The 20,293-nt window shown below is 42.0% G+C and overlaps 1 non-coding gene across 1 annotated transcript; it reads right to left on the bottom strand.

Annotated features, from left to right (window-relative positions):
• Positions 1-433: 433 nt before the first annotated feature.
• On the bottom strand, positions 434-540 carry LOC141619857 (small nucleolar RNA R71). Its single transcript, XR_012531824.1, has one exon. It is a non-coding gene; the product is annotated as a small nucleolar RNA R71 (small nucleolar RNA).
• Positions 541-20,293: the final 19,753 nt, after the last annotated feature.

A 20,293-nucleotide genomic window follows, 5' to 3' on the forward strand; every position in this document is an offset into this window, starting at 1 on the left:
TCTCCAAATTCCCACAAATACATCACCTCAATCACCACCTCCAAATATACCAATTTCACGACCATAAATGGCGGCTCTAAGAGATCACAACCGCCCAAACCCGGATGACTCTTCTTCTCCAATCAACTTTGGTACTTTGGCTCCTAATAACTTCGAGATTCATCCCGCCCAATTCAGGTTGATAAAGAGAGATAGCTTTAGCGGCAATATTGACGAAGATGCCCATGCTCATCTTTGGAAGTTCAAGAGCAAAGTAGCGATGATGAAAAGAAACGGAGCCTCCGAGGACACATTGAGGTCTATATTGTTTCCATTTTCCTTAAGAGATAAAGCAAACCGGTGGTTGAACATTCACCCACCAAATACCTTCACAACTTGGGATGCCTTAGCCAAGGCATTCCTAGCCAAGTATTATCCTATTTCAGGGACCGCTATGCTCTGGAATGAGATCCATACATTCCAACAAGAAGATTGGGAGTCCTTGGGTGAAGCGTGGGATAGATACCAAGACTTGATTGCTCGTTGTCCTCACCATGGAATCCCGGCTTGGTACATTACCCAAACCTTCTTCCAAACTTTGTTACCAAGAACTAAAGAAATGGTGAATGCCTCCGCAGGTGGGGGATTCAGCCATTTAAGTGATGAATAGGCTTCGGCTCTCATAAAAAAAGATGGTGGACTTGGAGTCCAACTATGGTTCAAGGGGTAACATATTGAGAAAGAATAGTCGCTATCCCCAAGAGAACTCTTTTAGCTCAAATGCCGAGATCGATGCCAAAATCGATCTTCTTATAAAGAAATTCAACCTAATGCATAGAAATCAAGTGAATCAAGCTATTGCCTCCCATGGTCCACCCATAGAAGAGGTCATCCCAAATTCTTCTTGTGAATTATGTGGAGGAAACGGACATACTTTCAATGTATGTGCCAATAATGCTTATAATATGGGATACGATGATAATGTTCAAGATGTCAACGCTTTTCAATCCTACAACAACAACATGAGGCCACCAAGGCCACCCTACAACGACCCAAATGTCTACAACCCAAATTCCAATTACTATCATCCGGGTTTGAAGAATCACCCCAATTTTAGCTACAAGTATCAATGTCCAAAACCCGCAACACCTCCAACCACAAGGGCAAAACAACAACCTACCCGGGTTTTCTCAACCTAGGGGTGGAGTCCAAAGTCAAAGAAATAATTTTGGAAACAAAAACCAATGGGCACACAACAACCAAAACCAAAATTTTGGGAACCAACCTCAAGGTACTAAGATTTTGGGGGCAACCAAAGCAATCAAACCTTCTACCAAGGGAACCAAATGAATCAACCTAATCTAGGATTTGGCCAAGGATTTGGCCAAGGTTTCCAGGAACAAGGCCAAGGGTCAAACTTCAACAACCAAGGGCCTAAGGGGAACTATCAAGGGGGACACAACAACAACAATCAAGGTCCCAACGCCCGATATGACTATGAATTCCCTTTACCCTTGACCAACCAACCGCATCAAGAGCCATCTATGAAGTCTCAATTTAGTGAATTGATAAAAGTGGTGAAGAATATGCAAGTATCTCACCACCAAGACATGACTAACTTCAAGAAGTACATGGAGGCTAGAATGGCATCTTAAGCACTTGTAAACCGTCAAAGGCCGCCGGGTGGCTTCATTGCCCAAGGCCAAAGCTCGAAATACGCCTCCACAAATCATCAAGCCCATGCATTAGTCTTAAGGAGTTGGGTTGAGCTTGACACCCGTACAAGGACCTTGAAATTGAAGTGGATGCGGATCGCAAGAGGAAACGGTTGGTGATGAATGGTGGTGGGGAAAGCCCACCAATGACTCCATCGGCAAGGGTTAGTGAGGCCAGCAAGGGAAAGACTATAAGTGAAGGAACATCAAAGGGAAAACCTCCTCTAGAGAGCAATGAGAATGTCTTGGTTGAAGACCTCCCCTATGAAGAGGAGGTGGGTGAAGAGGTCCTTCTTCAATCTTCTACTAAGGTAACAAGCATGCCCACTTCTCCCTATGTATCCTTTAATTCCCAACTTGTCACTAGCATTCCCTATCCCACAAGAGCTTTAAAGGCCAGGGAAAACTTCAAGTATACAAAGTTTTTGTGAAATGTTGGAAAAACTTGAAGTGACCCTACCCTTTACCGAAGTCATATTGAACATGCCAACCTATTCCAAGTTTTTAAAGGATATCATGACCAAGAACAGGACCTTGGGTGACCAACAAATGATGGCTATGGAGGAAGAGTGTAGTGCTCTACTCCTAAATAAAAATGCCACATAAACTTGGTGACTCAGGGAGCTTTTCCATTCCTTGTGTGGTTGGTGGTGTTCCAATATCAAGAGCTTTGTGTGATTTAGGGGCAAGTCTAAGTGTGCTTCCCTTACAGGTTGCCAAAAAAATTGGTATTTGTGATTTAGTTCCGACAAACATGACTCTCCAATTGGCGGAAAGGTTCGTCAAACGCCCCTTGGTTGTGCTTGAGGACGTACCCGTCAAAGTTGGAAATTATTTAATCCCCGCCAACTTTGTCGTGCTCGACATCCCGGAAGATAGCCACACCCCCATCATCCTAGGTAGGCCATTCTTGGCTACCGGAGGATTGTTAATTGATGTTAGAGATGGGCGGCTAACTTTTAGGATCGAGGCTGACAAGGTTGAATTTAACCTTCCTACTATTGTGAAAGGACCAAGGATTAACCAAGGATTAACCAAGCTTGCACGGTTTTAGTGATTGAGGAAGTGGTTAAAGCGGTGGCAAAGGAAGAGTCGGAGATGGAGGAGGCATTTCAAATTTTGCTCCACGATGAAGAAATGAAGAATGACCATGAGGTTAATGACAGGTTCTTGAAGAAGATTGAGGGATTTCTCCCTCCAAAGGAAAAACTAAAAGCCCTTCCTCCCTCACTTAAGTTTAAGTATGCTTTTTTAGGTGAGGGAGAGACTTATCTGGTGATAATCAATACTAATCTTAGCGAGGACCAAGAACAAAAACTCTTAAAGGTTCTTAAAACTCACAAGGCCTCTTTATGATATAAAATTGATGATATCAAAGGATTAGGCCCAAATTTGTGTATGCACCGCATAAACCTTGAAGAGGGGAGTCGGTCATCGGTTGAGGGTCAGAGAAGGTTGAACCCCAAAATGGCTGAGTTGCTCAAGAATGAAGTCTTGAAACTACTTGAGGTTGGGATCATCTATGAAATAACCGATATTAAATGGGTTAGCCCCGTTCATGTGGTTCCCAAAAAGGGTGGAATGACCATGATAGAGCAAGCGGACGAATATTGTGTGCCTACACGCCCGGTCACCGGGTGGCGTATGTGTATCTATTCCTGTAAGCTAAACTTCGCGACCCTTAAACACCATTTTCCTATCCCTTTTATTGACCAAATGCTTGAAAGGTTATCGGGACACGCGTAATATTGTTTTTTGGATGGTTATTCCGGGTTTTTCCAAGTACCAATTCACCTGGAAGACCAAGGAAAAACAACTTTCACGTGTCCCGTAGCTGTATATGCTTACCGTAGGATGCCTTTTGGGTTGTGTAATGCACCCGACACCTTTCAAAGGTGCATGATGGCTATCTTTGTGGATTTTCTTGAAAAGTGCATGGAAGTCTTCATGGATGACTTGAGTGTCCATGAGGACTCATTTGATCATGGATTGGTTAACCTCTTTAATGTCTTGAGACGGTGTGATGAGCACAACTTGGTTCTCAATTGGGAAAAATGCCATTTTATGGTGGAAGAGGGAGTTGTACTTGGCCACATTATCTCCACAGGGGGGATTGAAGTTGATGGTGCTAAAGTTTTGGTCATAGAAAACTTTTGCCTCCCACAAATGTGAAGGGGGTAAGGAGTTTCCTAGGACATTCCGGCTTTTATAGGCGGTTCATAAAAGATTTTTCAAAGATAGCAAAACCATTGACTTCACTGCTTCTCAAAGACGCCCCCTTTATATTTGATGATGTTTTCCTTGAGTCCTTTAATAGGTTAAAACTTGCTCTCATCACGGCTCCAATCATACGGGTTCCGGATTGGAGTCTTCCATTTTAAGTAATGTATGATGCATCGGATTATGCCGTGGGAGCGATACTTGGTCAAGTAGTTGACAAGAAAAGCCACGTCATCTACTATTTTAGCAAGACTATGGACCAAGCTCAAAGCAATTATTAAACAACGGAGAAAGAGATGCTAGCCATAGTTCATGCCATTAGAAGTGCCGACAATATCATGTGGGGTCCAAGGTGGTGATTTAAACCAACCACACCGCCTTGAGACAACTAATGGTCAAGAAGGATGCCAAGCCTAGACTATTGAGATGGGTTCCATTGCTTCAAGAATTAGATCTAGAAATAAGAGAAAAAGTCGGGGCTGAAAATGTGGTGGTCGATCATTTGTCAAGGCTTACGATGGATGATCATGGGATAATTGATAAGAGTGGATCGATAGATGAATGGTTAAGAGAAGATGCATTAATGGAAGTGAGCGTCAAAGTTCCATGGTTTGCCGATTCGGCAACTACTTGGTAAGTGGGTTCATTCCCAATGAAATGGAAGCTAGGGAAAGAAGAAAATTGCAGCATGATGCAATGATATACTTTTGGGAAGATCCTCACTTGTTCCGGAAGTGTGGGGATGGTATGTTTTGAATATGTGTGTCCAAAGAAGAAGGACTTGAGATTGGTTATAGGCTACATAACTCGGCCTATGGTGGACATTTGGCTACTTCGCGAACCATTGCCAAAGTGTTGCAAGGCAAGTTTTATTGGCCTTATATGTTTAAGGACATTCATATGGTGGTGAAATCTTGTGATTCATGCCAAAGGACCGGGAATATCGGGAAACGAAATGAGATGTCACTCACTAAAATCTTAGAGATCGAGATTTTCGATTATTAGGGCATAGATTTTATGGGCCCTTTTCCATACTCTTGCGGAAATGAGTACATCCTAATGGCGGTGGACTATGTGTCCAAATGGATTGAGGCGGTGGCTTCACCAACAAATGATAGTAAGGTTGTGATAAAACTCTTCAAAGGAACCATCTTTCCAAGGTTCGGAACCCCAATGGTAGTGATAAGCGATGGTGGATCTCATTTTCATAAGAGCACATTCAAGGCTTTTGTAGAAACACATGGGGTGCGGCACAAAACCGTCCTTGCCTACCACCCTCAAACGAGTGGGTAAGTGGAGGTCTCTAACCGCCAAATCAAGGCTATTTTGGAGAAAGTGACCAATAAAAGTCACAAGGATTGGTCTCAAAAGCTACCGGGTGTATTATGGGCCTTGAGAACGGCATTCAAGACACCTCTTGGCACCACACCTTGCAAACTTGTCTATGGGAAGGCTTGCCATTTGTCGGTGGAGTTAGAACATAAAGCATGGTGAGCCTTGAAGGAAACTAACTTTGACATCAACTCGGCCGGTGAAATACGGTTTCTCCAAATGAATGAGCTTGAAGAGTTGAGGATGGAAGCATATGAAAGCTCTAAAATCTACAAGGACCAAACAAAGAAATGGCATGATTCCAAGATTGTCAATGTCGGAGACCTAGTGTTCCTTTTTAATTCGAAAATCAAGGTATTTCCGGGAAAGCTCCGATCACGTTGGTCGGGGCCCTTCAAATGAACACATATCTCCCCTAGTAGTGCATTCGAGCTATGGAGCGATGACGGCGGAAGCTTCAAAGTCAATGGCCAATGGGTGAAGCGGTACTACAATGGAGATGAGAAAGGCACCATAGAAGTACTCTACCTCGGGGAACCCCTTCCCGAGGAGGAGTCAAATTCAAAGCTCTGAAAAAATTGATAGGTTTGGTATAGTTCCTCAAGAACCACCACTTTTTGTAAATATTGCATGCATTTAGATAGAACATGAGAGCATTTGGATTTTTCAAACTTGTGCAAATTGACTTTGGTGACAGTTGTCGCGCGAAGGTAGCTCGGTGGAAAATCGTTGAACACAAGCATAACCTTCTCTTGGCCCAATTTCCGACATGTTGTGTCAGTTTTCAAAGTGGAGAACACGAAAAAGAGACCAAAGGAAGAAGTCGGGAATTTGAATATTTGCAAATGATGTGGAAAATAAGTCAAATGAAGCTCCTGGAGGCCTCTGCCGGCAGACCGGCGGCCGGTGGACCCATCGGCACAGAGCTCGGGTCAATTCAACACTTGGAATTTTTTTCCAAATCAACGGAAATGAGGTCCCTGCCGGCATATCGACAACGCGACCAAAATTTTACTGAAGAAAATTGTTGAAATCCAAAAAATGGGGTGTCTGCCGGCAGGCCGACAGCCGGCTCATCGGCTGGGAACACCCTCAAGTTGAAAAACAATTGCTAAGTGTCGAAGAGGGGTGTCCTCTACCAGTAGGCCGATAGCCGGCTAGCCGGCAGAGGCGCTGAACTTTGAAGAAAAATTGTCAGATCTGAGGAGAAGAGTGTCCTTTGCCGGTAGGCCGGTAGCCGGTCTGCCGACAGAGACACCCTATTGTGCTGAAAGTTGAGGAAGGAGAAAAGTACACCCTGCCGGTATGCCGGAAGCCGGCTAGCCGGCATAGAGCGCCTACCTGTTGAAAAAAATGTGTTAAGGAGGAAGACTTGGAGGTCCCTGCCGGTGGACCGGCAGCCGGTGGCCCCACGGGCAGCGAGACCAAATCCGTTTTGAAAGAAATCAAGAATTTTGAATATATTGAACTGTGTCCCCTGCCGGCTGACCGACTGGGAACCCCAAATCAGGTCTAAAAACACCACAACGCCCCCAATAATTTCATTTCTTCTCCTTCTTCTTCCACCCTCTAAATTTCTCCTTTCCTCAAAAACCCCATTAAATCTCCCATAACCTCCTCCAACCTTCATCCTACCCATAACTCACCACCCCAATTATGTCACCCACCTTCTCTATCCTTCAAATATGGGCCCTAGGAGGATTCGAGGTGATTTCGCAAGGGACCAAGCACAACTTGTCGCTACGGCGGCGTCCTACATCACTCCGGATCCCGACTACCCTACCGTCGAATTTATGACGGCGGTTCAAATAGGTAAATTTATACTTTTTAAGAATCGTCCCCTTATCCTGACTCGTTTCATTGACCGTCCTTCTATGAGGTCCTTGGGATTAGACAAGGAAACTGAAGCTTTATTTAAAGGGGTCGGTATGAAGGGCACGTACAACCTTCAAGAGCGGACTTATCCGCGTCTTACTTGAGAATTTTTGAGTTCCCTTAGGATGGAAAAATCCCGCATAACGGGAATGGTAGCCGCATTACACTTCTGAATTATGAATAGGGACCGTTCCATTTCTCTATCCCGGCTAGGTTTGGAGGATACCCCATCCCATAAGGCACCCATCCACCATTCCGTATTTGGAAGCTCATCTTGGGGCTTGATGACCAGTTAGGCTTAAAAAGGGCCGCAATATCTTGTCATAATGCCCCAATTCGAATTTGGCAAAGATTCATGGGGTGCACCGTTTTCGCCCGGGATGAGCCATGGTATTTCCGGACCGATGAGCTAGGGATTTTGGGCTCTTACCTAATCACAAAGCCCTTACCTTACAAAATTAACATAGCTCATCATATGGCCATCCACCTAATGATGCTATTGAAGTCTCCGGGGCAAAAGGTCCCACTCCATGTGGGTGGGGTTATCACCCGAATTGTCAAGGGGCTTGACGCGCTGGTGCACTTTTCCACCTTGAACCCTCTTCCCAGAAACTATATCTTGTCCAAGAACTACATGATGCACTCTCTTGAGTGGATTAAAACCCACCCATCAGACGACCTTAAGTATTGGTAAATACAAAAGCGGAATTCCACCCTGCTTCCAAATGCCTGGATAATGAAAGTTAAGCCCGACGAAGATACCTACCTACTTGAAGTTGAGGCGGAGGAAGAGCCGGCCGATGCTTCTCATGACATTGTCTATGGGAGAGATAGGCGCACCGCCACCACGTCCACCTTGCACTATTCCATGCCTAACCCGTCATTCACTCAACCTCCTCCATGGACATTTCAACACGGAGAGGGGTCCTCTAGTCACCCGTCACAACCGCCTCCCCTCCATCCATCACTTGTTGAGTGTATGGACAACATGAACCTTAACATGCAAACGGCGGCGAGTTAACACCAAGTCTTGGGGCGAAAGCTCGACCGTCTCTATGTCAACCTAGGCGCGGGTCAATACCCCGTACGTTTACGATAACTTTTTTAGACGGGTGTATGTGACCGACACCGCCGTCCACCCCTCTTACTTCTTGTGGCCCGATGGTGGCTACCGCCGTGAAGACGGGACCGTGGTTTAAGGGGCACGACGCCTAATGGTTTTCCGCTCCTATCTTTCTTCCTCAACAACAAGAGGGGCACGACGCCCAATGGTTTGAGGGAGTAAGGCCTTACTTCGGAAGCGACCCCAATGCTTTTGGGTCGGGAGGTGGAGGCATGATGATGGATGACGCCGAGATCCCGATGAACATCGATGACCTCATCCGTAATGAGGAATTTGGAGACTTGGACGGGGATGATGAGGATGATAAGTCTTAGGCGACCAAGTAATGATGGCCTATTTTGCTCCCAAATTCAATCCAAAGCACAAGTATGATCCCCTAAATCCAAATATCTCATGCATAATTAGATTAGTTTGCATTTAGCTTACTTGTAATATATTATAAATAGTTTTATATAGTTGCATTCATATAGAATTGCATTAGTATTTAATTTCATGTAATATATCGTCACATATAAGATTGCATTCATATAGTATAATTTGCACTGTACTTAAATTTTTGTATTTAGTTAAGATCATGCATTGCATCCTTATTTAAAACACACACAAAAAAATTGAAAAATCAAAAATTCTACAAAAACATGTATTTCATTTCTGAATTTCCTCTACACATTTATTTCCATTGAAAATTATGTAAATAAATAAGTGTGGGGAGGAAATTATATAATTTTAAAAATACAAAAACATGTTATTCCTTTTCACATATGCAAAAATCCAAAAATATTTTCTTTTATTTCAAATATTGTCTCTTAACCACACTTCATCCGTCATTGAATGTTGTAACTACCAAGGGTGGGGAGGAGGCCTCCCAAAAAAACATGTTATTTCATTTTTAAGAACATTTCAAAAATTACAAAAAACAAGTTTTCAATTTTAAGAAAATTTTCAAAAATACAAAAACATGTGTTTTATTTTTCTTATTTCTTCCCTACATTTCGTCCATCGAGGATGATGAATATCTTAACTGTGGGGAGGAAAATATCCACTTTGTATATATTTTTATATATTTATTTGTTAATTTGAGAAAATTCCAAAAAATGCCTAAAAATTGAAAATTTTCAAAAACAAATTCAAAATTTTTGCATTGTTTATATTATATATATTGCATTTGTCATAACCATTTTGATAGGCAACACATGCGAGCATCGGAGAAGACGCTTGGTAAAATTCTTCCAATTCTCTCTCTTTTATCCTTCCTTTTCTTTTTGTATATATAAGCATGGAGTAGGACAGAATATGTGATGTGGGTGTTCCCTTTGGGAGCCATTTTGGATATGCTTGTGTTGTTTGGTGTGCTGTTATGTAACACCCCCTTCTTACCCAGCCAAGGTAATTGGGAGATGTTACTATCTCAGTTTCCCGAGGCGGTAAATCGGAGGTACAATCAAGAAACATTTATTATAAATAAAAAGATTAGTGATTACAAACCATAAACGTAAACAAATGATAAATGCTAACTATACAAATTACAAGTCGACTATCATCTATGTCATCTAGACTATCCTACTCGACTCCGAATCCAAGGCGTGGCCCAAATCACGATCACGTCCACAAGCAAACCTGTACTCAACCTGCTCCCCATATGATCGAAAATATCATATGGATCGACATAAGCCACCCCGAAAATAGGTGACAATTACACAGACACACAAACCTCAGTTTCAATAAATAAAGTGTGACATGACACGATTGTGTGAATATGCAACATGACTATGATATGAATGACATGCTATCAAACAACCACCACCCACCATAGTATCGGGACACGTCCAGACATACCGACAACCACACTGGTACTGGGACACGCCTTGACATACCTGTTGAGGCTAGTGTCCTTTACAGTTAGTGCAAGGACTTATAAATCTCTAAAAGGATCAAAGGGTATACTTTTGTATCATAATCAGTTGGTCCACGTTTATCAATAACGGTTGGCTTGCTAGATAAGTTTGACGTTATTGTCATACAGATGGCGGTGATCAACTGGTCCCTAAAAGTCACACCTATAGGATACGTTTGAGAGATGTGACGGTATGAAAATACAGTCATGTTGATGCCTAATATGACTAACCAGTTAGTCAGAGTTATTGACTAGTAATTGGTCAAACGCGATGTTGAGATAATTATTTAATACGGATTAAATAATAATGGCTAAGACGAATTAAGCAGTTAATTTGTAATGTATATTGAATTAATTAATTATACAATATTGTCTTTGTCGGACAAGTATTAATATATCGACTGAGTCATGTTGCTAGTTGATATTTTAAACCGATAACCGATGACAATTTATAATAAAACCGCGTCGTATACATTTTAGCGAGACGAGTCGGATCACGAGTCAAAATAAGGAGAAAGTGGAAAGCCCACTCTCTCCTCTTGAGACCCGCGGACCGAGGCTAACAAAAGAGAGGCTCTCTCTCTTTTGTAACCTAAGCAATTCATTTGTCTAAAAAAACTAGGGTTTTGGAAAAATTCCTCTGAAACCTAGATCTCACATCTAGCAAAACTCACAACAAATTCTCTCGATATTGCAAGGCAATTAGAGAATACTTTCTAGCACAAGGGGCATAGTCTCAGACGGTCTTGGGTGCAACAATTAGGAGGAAATCTACGTTGATTTCTGTTCATTTTGCCGAATTGCACTAGGACCCGAGGTTGATTCTTTACCTTTATCGTTTCTCTTGTATTTATGTTTTATGACCATAATTCACATGTAAATTTGCGTTATAATCCTTAAAATTTAAGGGAATTTTACGGATATTTCCCTACAAGTGGTATCAGAGCCAGGTTACGTAAATTTTCATTGTGATTTTTCATAAAAACGATTTGAGACGATCTTGTTTTGTCTAGAAAACCGTGCGGCTGGAATTTTCATTTCGGTTGTTTTCTGTTTTTGAAAACCGTGTCATGTTTACACACGGCAGATCTTTTGCTTTCGTTTTATTTTACATATTGTTATTTTATACGGAGATTGTAGCAATATGTCAAGTTTTGAGCATTGTAAATTTGATTTGATGCGGTTTTGATCAAAACTGATACGTTTTTGTTTCGTCAAATCGATTTTCACGAGGGTTTTAAAGTTTCGGCTTGTTTTTCCTCTCGATCGAGCATCTTTCCTGTCGATCGAGAGCTTTTCAGTGATGTTTTTCGTTCGATCGAGCACATGCTTTACTCGATCGACCTCTTTTAAAACCCCACTGCTCGATCGAGAAGTCCTCGTACTCGATCGAGCAGTATTGCTAATAAAAGTCCTCGATCGACCCCGAGTTCTGTCGATCGAGTACTTCCTGTTTGGCAAACCTCTCGATCGAATGGCAGCATCATTCGATCGAGCTCTTTTGTTCCTCGATCGAGAACTTTTGTCCCTGGATCGAGGGATTTCGTTTTTGGCAGCGTTAAAATTTATTTCCTTTGTTTTAAATTTTATTTTGGCCATAAAATGTACTTTATACGGATATTGTACACTCGCTTGATAGTGAAACGGTTCACTCACGTACCATATAGTTATTTTAAAGCGATTTAAAGTAACGGATTATCATGAATTAAAAGGTGGTTTGGATAAATTTAACATAATTACGGAATTATGTCACGAATAAATTTGTTTTAGTTGATGCATTTTATTTATCGTTATTGTTGGATGTCTTGAATGTTTATAATTACGTATTTATTTATTTTACAATCGGTTGTAAATTAGTGTGGCCTTAGTAGAACGTGTTACCGTAATGATGGAACACGGTCTTGGTTGTATTTTGAGATCTCGCATCTCCGTTTTGGTTTTTCTTTTATAATTACGCTTTTATTTAGAATGTAAATAGGTTTATATTTTGTAATTTTAAATTGTAATTTTGAGAAGACCAAAGATGGAGAATCGGATGCTCACTCCCGCTACATGGATCAAGATGGAACATCAAGACAAGCTTCCCGGGTCCAACGGTGGATTCCAAAGTTGTTTTATGTTTTTTTTTTTTTTTTTTTTAGGCCACACTAGGAATTTTATTTACGTATTGCATTCTTTTATTTATTTTTCGTAACGATAATTTGCATCATATTCCGCCTAAAACCAAACCACCTAATTTATTGCATGAAAACTGACTCATATAGAGGTCACGCGTTAGTTTTCTATGACATTCTTATGTCACACGATCTTTTAAGCCATCACCTCAGTTAATTCATTCTCGTAATGCTAGTTATTTGTTCACTTAAAATGAATTAAAAACTAAGTTGATGGGATCTTCCTCGTATAACCAAAAATTGAGAATAGTCTTTATAGGTCAAACTCCAATGAATCCCTTCTTCGTCGGTAGGCATAATATGACCCCTTCTACGTCGGGTAAGTTGGAACCGATTGACCTATTTTATCTCAACACTATGGTCACTCGTACGATCCTGTGATTATGGTGGACTATAGATAGGATTTACGGAAATCTATCGACCAAGAGTTTTTACGGAAGAACTAGCTAAACAGTTGGCTTATCAATTTACGGAAATTGAGTCTTGGGATCACTTGTATTATTCTTGAGGGAGATCAATTATGCAAGTGCAATGAGTCTACACGATTAAAATGAATTTTAATAGACTTAAATCACCTCGATGAGTTGCTTATTTCGTTTTTGTTTTTCTTTCTTTTTCAGCGTAGATCACGTTTTTAAACTGCTAATAACATAATGGCTGGCATCCTCGATGACCCAATGCCAAGTGCCACATTGGACCGTGAGTCCTGGCTTCGGATCTTTATGAATCAGATGAATCAGTCTACTAGACTGAAGAATGATGGATCAAACTTCGCGGAATGGGAAGCGGCATTACGGAATGCTGCCACTGCTGACGGGAAGCTCAAGTATCTGACTGAGCCCCTCCCGCCAACCCCAGGCCCCACGGCTCGAGTTAACGAGGTCTCCACGTATAGCGACTTCGTCATGGAAGCGGGTGCGATTAAAAACGTACTCATTTTTGCAATGGAATCCAATTTGCAGAAACGCTTCATAGCCCAAGGTGCAAACAAGATTTTCACCACGCTCACCAAGGAATTCTCGAAAGCACCGAGAATCGTGACCTATGAGCATACCACTCGCTTCTTTGATGCGAGACTCGAAAGGGCCAACCGGTTAGCCCACACATTCTCAAAGATGATTGAGAATGTCGAGAGATCGAGGCGCTTGATTGTAAAATCAGCGAGAACATTGTTATTGACCGCATGCTTCATTCACTCCACGATGGTTTTGCGCTCTTTAGAGCGAATTACTATATGAATGATTTGAAGAAAAGTCCCCATGAATCGCACTCCCTTCTCGTACGGACCGAGAAGGACATGAAGTTCAAAGTGGGAGCTCAAACAGATGTTCTCGTTGTGTCAAACAAGGGCAAGGGTAAGGGCAAAGCTCAAGCAGACCTAGCTGTAGGTAAACCGAAGTTTAAGAAGTCGGGATCAGGTAAGAGTGGGCCTGGTGAGGCAAGTAACTCATCAGGCGCGACAAAGAGCAAAACCGATAACATGGAATGCCATCATTGCCACAAGACTGGGCATTGGAGGCGTACATGTCCTGTTTATCATGAGGACATAAAAGCAGGTCGCGTTAAACCTGTTGGTATGTCTTCTTTCTCTTCTACTTTTATTCATATGATTGAGATTAACCACGCAAGTTACGGAACTTGGGTACTAGATACTTGGTTGTGGTTCTCATCTGTGTAATCATGTGCGGGGCTCAAACATCGAACCCCTCGTAAAGGGTGAGGTGGATCTGCGTGTCGGGAATGGAGCACGAGTGGCTGCCGTCTCGAGGGGAACATACGTGATCCACTTCCTAGCGGATTTGAGTTATTTTTATATAACTCGCTATTATGTACCCGTTTTTCGAAAAACATTATTTCGGTTTACGCACTTGACAAACTTGGTTTTTCATTTGTAATAGAGAATAATTCTTGCATTTTATCATTACACGATATGATTTATGGCAAGGCAGTCTCCATGAACGGAATTTATGTTTTAGATCAGACCACCGAAATATTACACGTAATGAATAAAAAGTTAAAGGTTGGTGACAAAGATTAAACGTATCTATGGCACTGCCGTATGGGACACATTAATGAGAAATGCGTAAAACAGCTCATAAAGAATGGAGCTATCTCGGCCTTTGATTTTCAATCATTTGGCACGTGTGAATCATGTCTCATCGGTAAGATGACTCGGATTTCCTTCAAAGGTGTTGGAATGCGCGCTGCTGACCTATTAGGACTCATACATACGGATGTATGTGGGCCTATGTCAATCACCGCACGAGAAGGCTATAGGTATTTCATCACTTTCACGGACGATTTAAGTAGATATGGCTATGTCTACTTAATGAAGCACAAAAGTGAATCCTTTGAGAAATTCAAAGAATACCGAATAGGGTACAAACCTCTTGGGTAGAAATATTAAAACACTACGTTCGGATCGTGGTGGCGAGTATCTTTCTCACGAGTTTGATCAACACCTTAAAGACTCGGGATTGCCTTACGCTTAACTCCACCGAACACCTCGGTTGAATGGTGTGTCCGAACGGAGAAATCGAACACTACTTGATATGGTTCGATCCATGATGAGTCACACCGTGTTGCCCGACTCATTGTGGGGTTATGCTCTTCTCTGTCACCGCTCTAATACTTAACCGAAGTCCGTCTAAAGTCATTGACAAGACTCCATATGAATTATGGAAGGGAACGGTCCCTAACTTGTCCTTTATACGGGTTTGGGGCTGCGAGGCTTATGTCAAGTGGAGACACGAGGATAAGCTCGGCCCGCGATCGGTCAAGACATACTTTTTAGGTTATCCTAAAGGAACACTTGGTCATTACTTCTATTCGCCAACCGAACAACGTGTTTTTGTTGCGGCTAGCGCGACATTCTTAGAGAAGGAATTTCTCGAGAATGCAAAGAGTGATAGAACCTTCGACCTGTCGGAGATTCCAGAACCAAATACCGAGCAACCATTGGAGGAACCAATTCCTTCAATCCCGGCTGCGGTAAATATTCCTGAGGAACCTAGGAGGTCGGGAAGAGTCTCTATTCCTCCGGACAGATACATAGGTATGGTCGAGGAACATGACATAGATGACATCCTGCTCTTAACGAGTAGTGAACCCGCAACCTATAAAGGTGCCATGACTAGTTCCGACTCAAAGCTATGGCTTGAGGCCATGCAATCCGAGATGGACTCTATGTATGAGAACAACGTATGGGATCTTGTTGACTTACCTGCTAAGGTTCGTCCCCTTCAATGCAAATGGCTTTACAAGATAAAGCATTCTGTGGAAGGTCAACAAGATATCTATAAAGCACGACTAGTTGCTAAAGGTTTCACCCAAGTGCCAGGTTTGCACTACGATGAAATTTTTGCACCCGTAGTCATGCTGCGTTCCATTCGGATTATCTTAGCGATTGCCGCTTTTCATGACTATGAAATTTGGCAGATGGATGTGAAAACCGCCTTCTTAAACGGTTTTTTGGAGGAAGAGTTGTACATGGTACAACCCGAAGGTTTCATCGATCCTGAACATCCTAAGAAAGTATGCAAGCTTAAGCGTTCCATTTATGGACTTAAGCAAGCATCTCGGAGTTGGAATCATCGCTTCGACCAAGTGATAAAAGAAAATGGATTTACTCGATCGGTCGAGGAACCATGTCTATATATCAAGTCGAGTGGGAGCAAGATTGTCTTCCTAATATTGTATGTCGATGACATACTCCTGATTGGGAATGACATACCTCTCTTAACTTCGGTGAAAGTATGGTTGAAAAACCATTTCCAGATGAAAGATTTGGGTGAGGCACAAAGAATTCTGGGCATCCGTATCTATCGAGATAGATCACGACGGATGTTATCTCTCACTCAGGAGTCTTACATAGACAAGATCCTAGAGAGATTCAGCATGACTAACTCCAAAAAGGGGTTTCTTCCTATGGCTCCAGGGGTGCATTTGAGCAAGTCTCAGGCACCAGAGACACCGGAAGAGAAAGAGCGCATGACACGGATTCCTTATGCCTCGGCTATAGGATCAATCATGTATGCCATGATATGCACACGTCCAGACGTGGCATATGTATTGAGTATGACAAGTCGATTCCAACAACATCCAGGTGAATCACATTGGATGGCTGTCAAGAACATTCTTAAGTACCTACGGAGGACTAAAGATTGGGCATTGACTTATAGAGGCGATCAAAAGCTATGCGCAACCGGTTACACTTATGCTAGCTTCCAAACGGATCGAGATGACTCAAAATCTCAGTCTGGATTCGTTTTTACTCTTAATGGCGCTGCAGTCAGCTGGAAGAGTTCCAAACAAAGTGTTACAACAGATTCTACGACTGAGTCCGAGTACTATGCTGCGTCTGAAGCTGCAAAGGAAGCGATATGGATGCGTCAATTCTTACAAGGACTATCTGTAGTGCCTAGTTCGAATGACCCGATCACCATCTATTGTGACAATAGAGGTGTCATCTTCCAAGCTAAGGAGCCTAAGTCTAGCAAAAAGTCTAGACATGTACAACGGAAAGCTCATCTGATCCGAGATTACGTGGAGCAAAAGGAAGTAGTGATAGAAAAGATTGCTACAGATGATAATATAGCAGATCCTCTCACTAAACCATTACGACAAGATAAGCATGAAGGGCATGTTAATTCCATGGGAATTAAACGTGTTCCTAGGTTGTAATACTCTTTTATGGATTAGATTCATTCCCTTATGTACTCTATACGACATCATCGTTTTGATATTTAAATATTTTGTTTTTCATGTGGTTTTGTACGACAATTTTGAACACCACAAAGTGAACTGAACAAACATTATATTTTTGGTCCTTAATTGCCCACGTGAGCTGATAACTCAAGGTAATTATTTTGTGACGTTGGTTGATGGTGGGTTCAACGAGCCATAAGTCAAACGTTTGACTGACCAATCACAGAGGCGAGTTATACGGATATCTCGTAGGACACAATTGTGACATCGACGTGGAGTCCTAAATGTTTTATAACATTCGGTGCCAGGTCGTGGATAGGACCTCCATGGTGATCCTAAGAGTCGATTCTTTTGACTATCGACTGTCTCTTGAGATTAAGGCAGATTTTGGGTGACTTTGGTTTCTTTCTCACGGTCATCCGTAACAGGGGGCCAAGTAGATTTTTTCTGGGTCATTTCATGCTGTGCTTAGTTCGGAAGGAGTCGAGTTGAAGGAAATATTCAGCCTTTATCGTGTACTCGATATTTCTCGGGGCCACTCGAGGAGTCAGAATCGAAATGCATGGCCATGCTCGAATACGAATTCGTTTTATCGGTTGAGTTACTCTCTAGTCGGGGAAACCACTCTTGATACGGATCGATTGTAAAATACGACCTTTGCGGATCCGGATCTGCAAATTGTTTTACATTGAGTGGGAGAAATTTTAAATGAATATGAGAATCGGTTATCGCACATACACTTGTACGGACAAGTGGGAGTTTGTTGAGCCGTGTCCTCCGGTTAGTGCGGATAACGTCATTGCACATAGACTTGTACGGACAAGTGGGAGCTTGTTGGGGCTAGTGTCCTTTACAGTTAGTGCAAGGACTTATAAATCTCTAAAAGGATCAAAGAGTATACTTTTGTATCATAATCAGTTGGTCCACGTTTATCAATAACGGTTGGCTTGCTAGATAAGTTTGACGTTATTGTCATACAGATGGCGGTGATCAACTGGTCCCTAAAAGTCACACCTATAGGATACGTTTGAGAGATGTGACGGTATGAAAATACATCATGTTGATGCCTAATATGACTAACCAGCTTAGTCGAGTTATTGACTAGTAATTGGTCAAACGCGATGTTGAGATAATTATTTAATACGGATTAAATAATAATGGCTAAGACGAATTAAGCAGTTAATTCAAAATGTATATTGAATTAATTAATTATACAATATTGTCTTTGTCGGACAAGTATTAATATATCGACTGAGTCATGTTGCTAGTTGATATTTTAAACCGATAACCGATGACAATTTATAATAAAACCGCGTCGTATACATTTTAGCGAGACGAGTCGGATCACGAGTCAAAACAAGGAGAAAGTGGAAAGCCCACTCTCTCCTCTTGATACCCGCGGACCGAGGCTAACAAAAGAGAGGCTCTCTCTCTTTTGTAACCTAAGCAATTCATTTGTCTAAAAAAACTAGGGTTTTGGAAAAATTCCTCTGAAACCTAGATCTCACATCTAGCAAAACTCACAACAAATTCTCTCGATATTGCAAGGCAATTAGAGAATACTTTCTAGCACAAGGGGCATAGTCTCAGACGGTCTTGGGTGCAACAATTAGGAGGAAATCTACGTTGATTTCTGTTCATTTTTCCGAATTGCACTAGGACCCGAGGTTGATTCTTTACCTTTATCGTTTCTCTTGTATTTATGTTTTATGACCATAATTCACATGTAAATTTGCGTTATAATCCTTAAAATTTAAGGGAATTTTACGGATATTTCCCTACAATACCAACAACCACAAACAGGTACCAGGACACGCCCTGACGTACCGGGTTCGGAAGCCACCGGATCCCCTGCCAGATGTCGTGTCTCAACCAAACGAGTTCCTCCATAACTCAAGCCATTAATGTGCACATATCTCTTGGAGTGGGAAGCTCCAAGAGGCGACTCAAGCGTAAGACGGTCTTCCAACCGCCTTACGTCTCCATAACCACAAGTAAGCCACCTAGTCCTCCGATATACAAGTTAACACAATAAATGCAATATACCATATAACATGCCAATTACCGACTCATTCAATGCAATTGATAACAAATGACTCATTTAGCAAATAAACACAATATTGAAACTGAGTATGATAAACCTACCTTTTAGTAAATCCCGCTAAACAATAAAGTAACCAGATATAAATATGCTCCTTCATAAAGTCGGCACCTAATTACGATAATTAAATATAATTACTAATCTAATCTAATTAAATTAAATACGTAATTAAATAAACAAAACCCGTCTTAAAGCTACCCAAAACCCGTCTTAAGACTCATGGTCAACAACCACCCAAAACCACCACCACCACCATGGCCCACCACCGTGGGCCACCACACAGCCACCCATGTCCGATCATACGGCAACAACCACCATTCGACACACACACACCCCCAAACCCAAACCCGACACACCCTTCAAACTCCACCAAACCACCACCCTTCGTACCACTGCGGTCACCACCACCACCGTGGCCTCCACCTTCCGACACCGGCCACCACCACGACAACCGCAACTGTAGCAGCCGGCAACAACAATAACAAAAACAACAAACGATAACAGCAACAACCAATACCAACCCGTCACCCCCTCTTTGACCCACAAAAACAGCCCCCTACCGCCACCTATGCCGCCCCCACGACCACCCACTAACTCCCTTTACATCCCTCTACAACCACCGCCTAAAACCACTTTAGGTCAGGCCCAAGATGTCAAGTAAAACTCAGTCCAAAGACCGGTACAAAACAGCAACTATGGTCTCTTTTAGATCTCGATCAACCTCGAGATTTGGTGGTCAACGGGTGGTCAATGGCTCGGTCAAAGGTGGTCAGAGATGAGTCGGGGTCAAGGTGGATCAATGATATAAATTAAATAATAAATAAACTGATTTAAGACGGTTTTACCTTACGATCTCGAGGCGGAGGGACAAAATCTTCTCCTCTTCTAAACTCTCTCTTTTTCTCTCTTATATGTGTGGTGGAAATGTCATGAGTGAAATGAGATAGGATAGAGTAGTATGGGTGGGAGTATATATAAGGGTAGAGTGGTAGGTGGGAGTATATAATACATGTATTATATATTATTATTATTATTATTATTATTTATTATACCATCTCATAACATAACACGCATAATAATATAAAATATATAATTATGAAATACGGGGTATTACAGTCTCCCTTCCTTAAAACGAACTTCGTTCCCGAAGTTCGCCCACTTTCTCATTTCCTC

Source organism: Silene latifolia, chromosome 1, assembly GCF_048544455.1.
Source record: "Silene latifolia isolate original U9 population chromosome 1, ASM4854445v1, whole genome shotgun sequence".
NCBI classification, from domain to species: Eukaryota; Viridiplantae; Streptophyta; class Magnoliopsida; order Caryophyllales; family Caryophyllaceae; genus Silene; species Silene latifolia.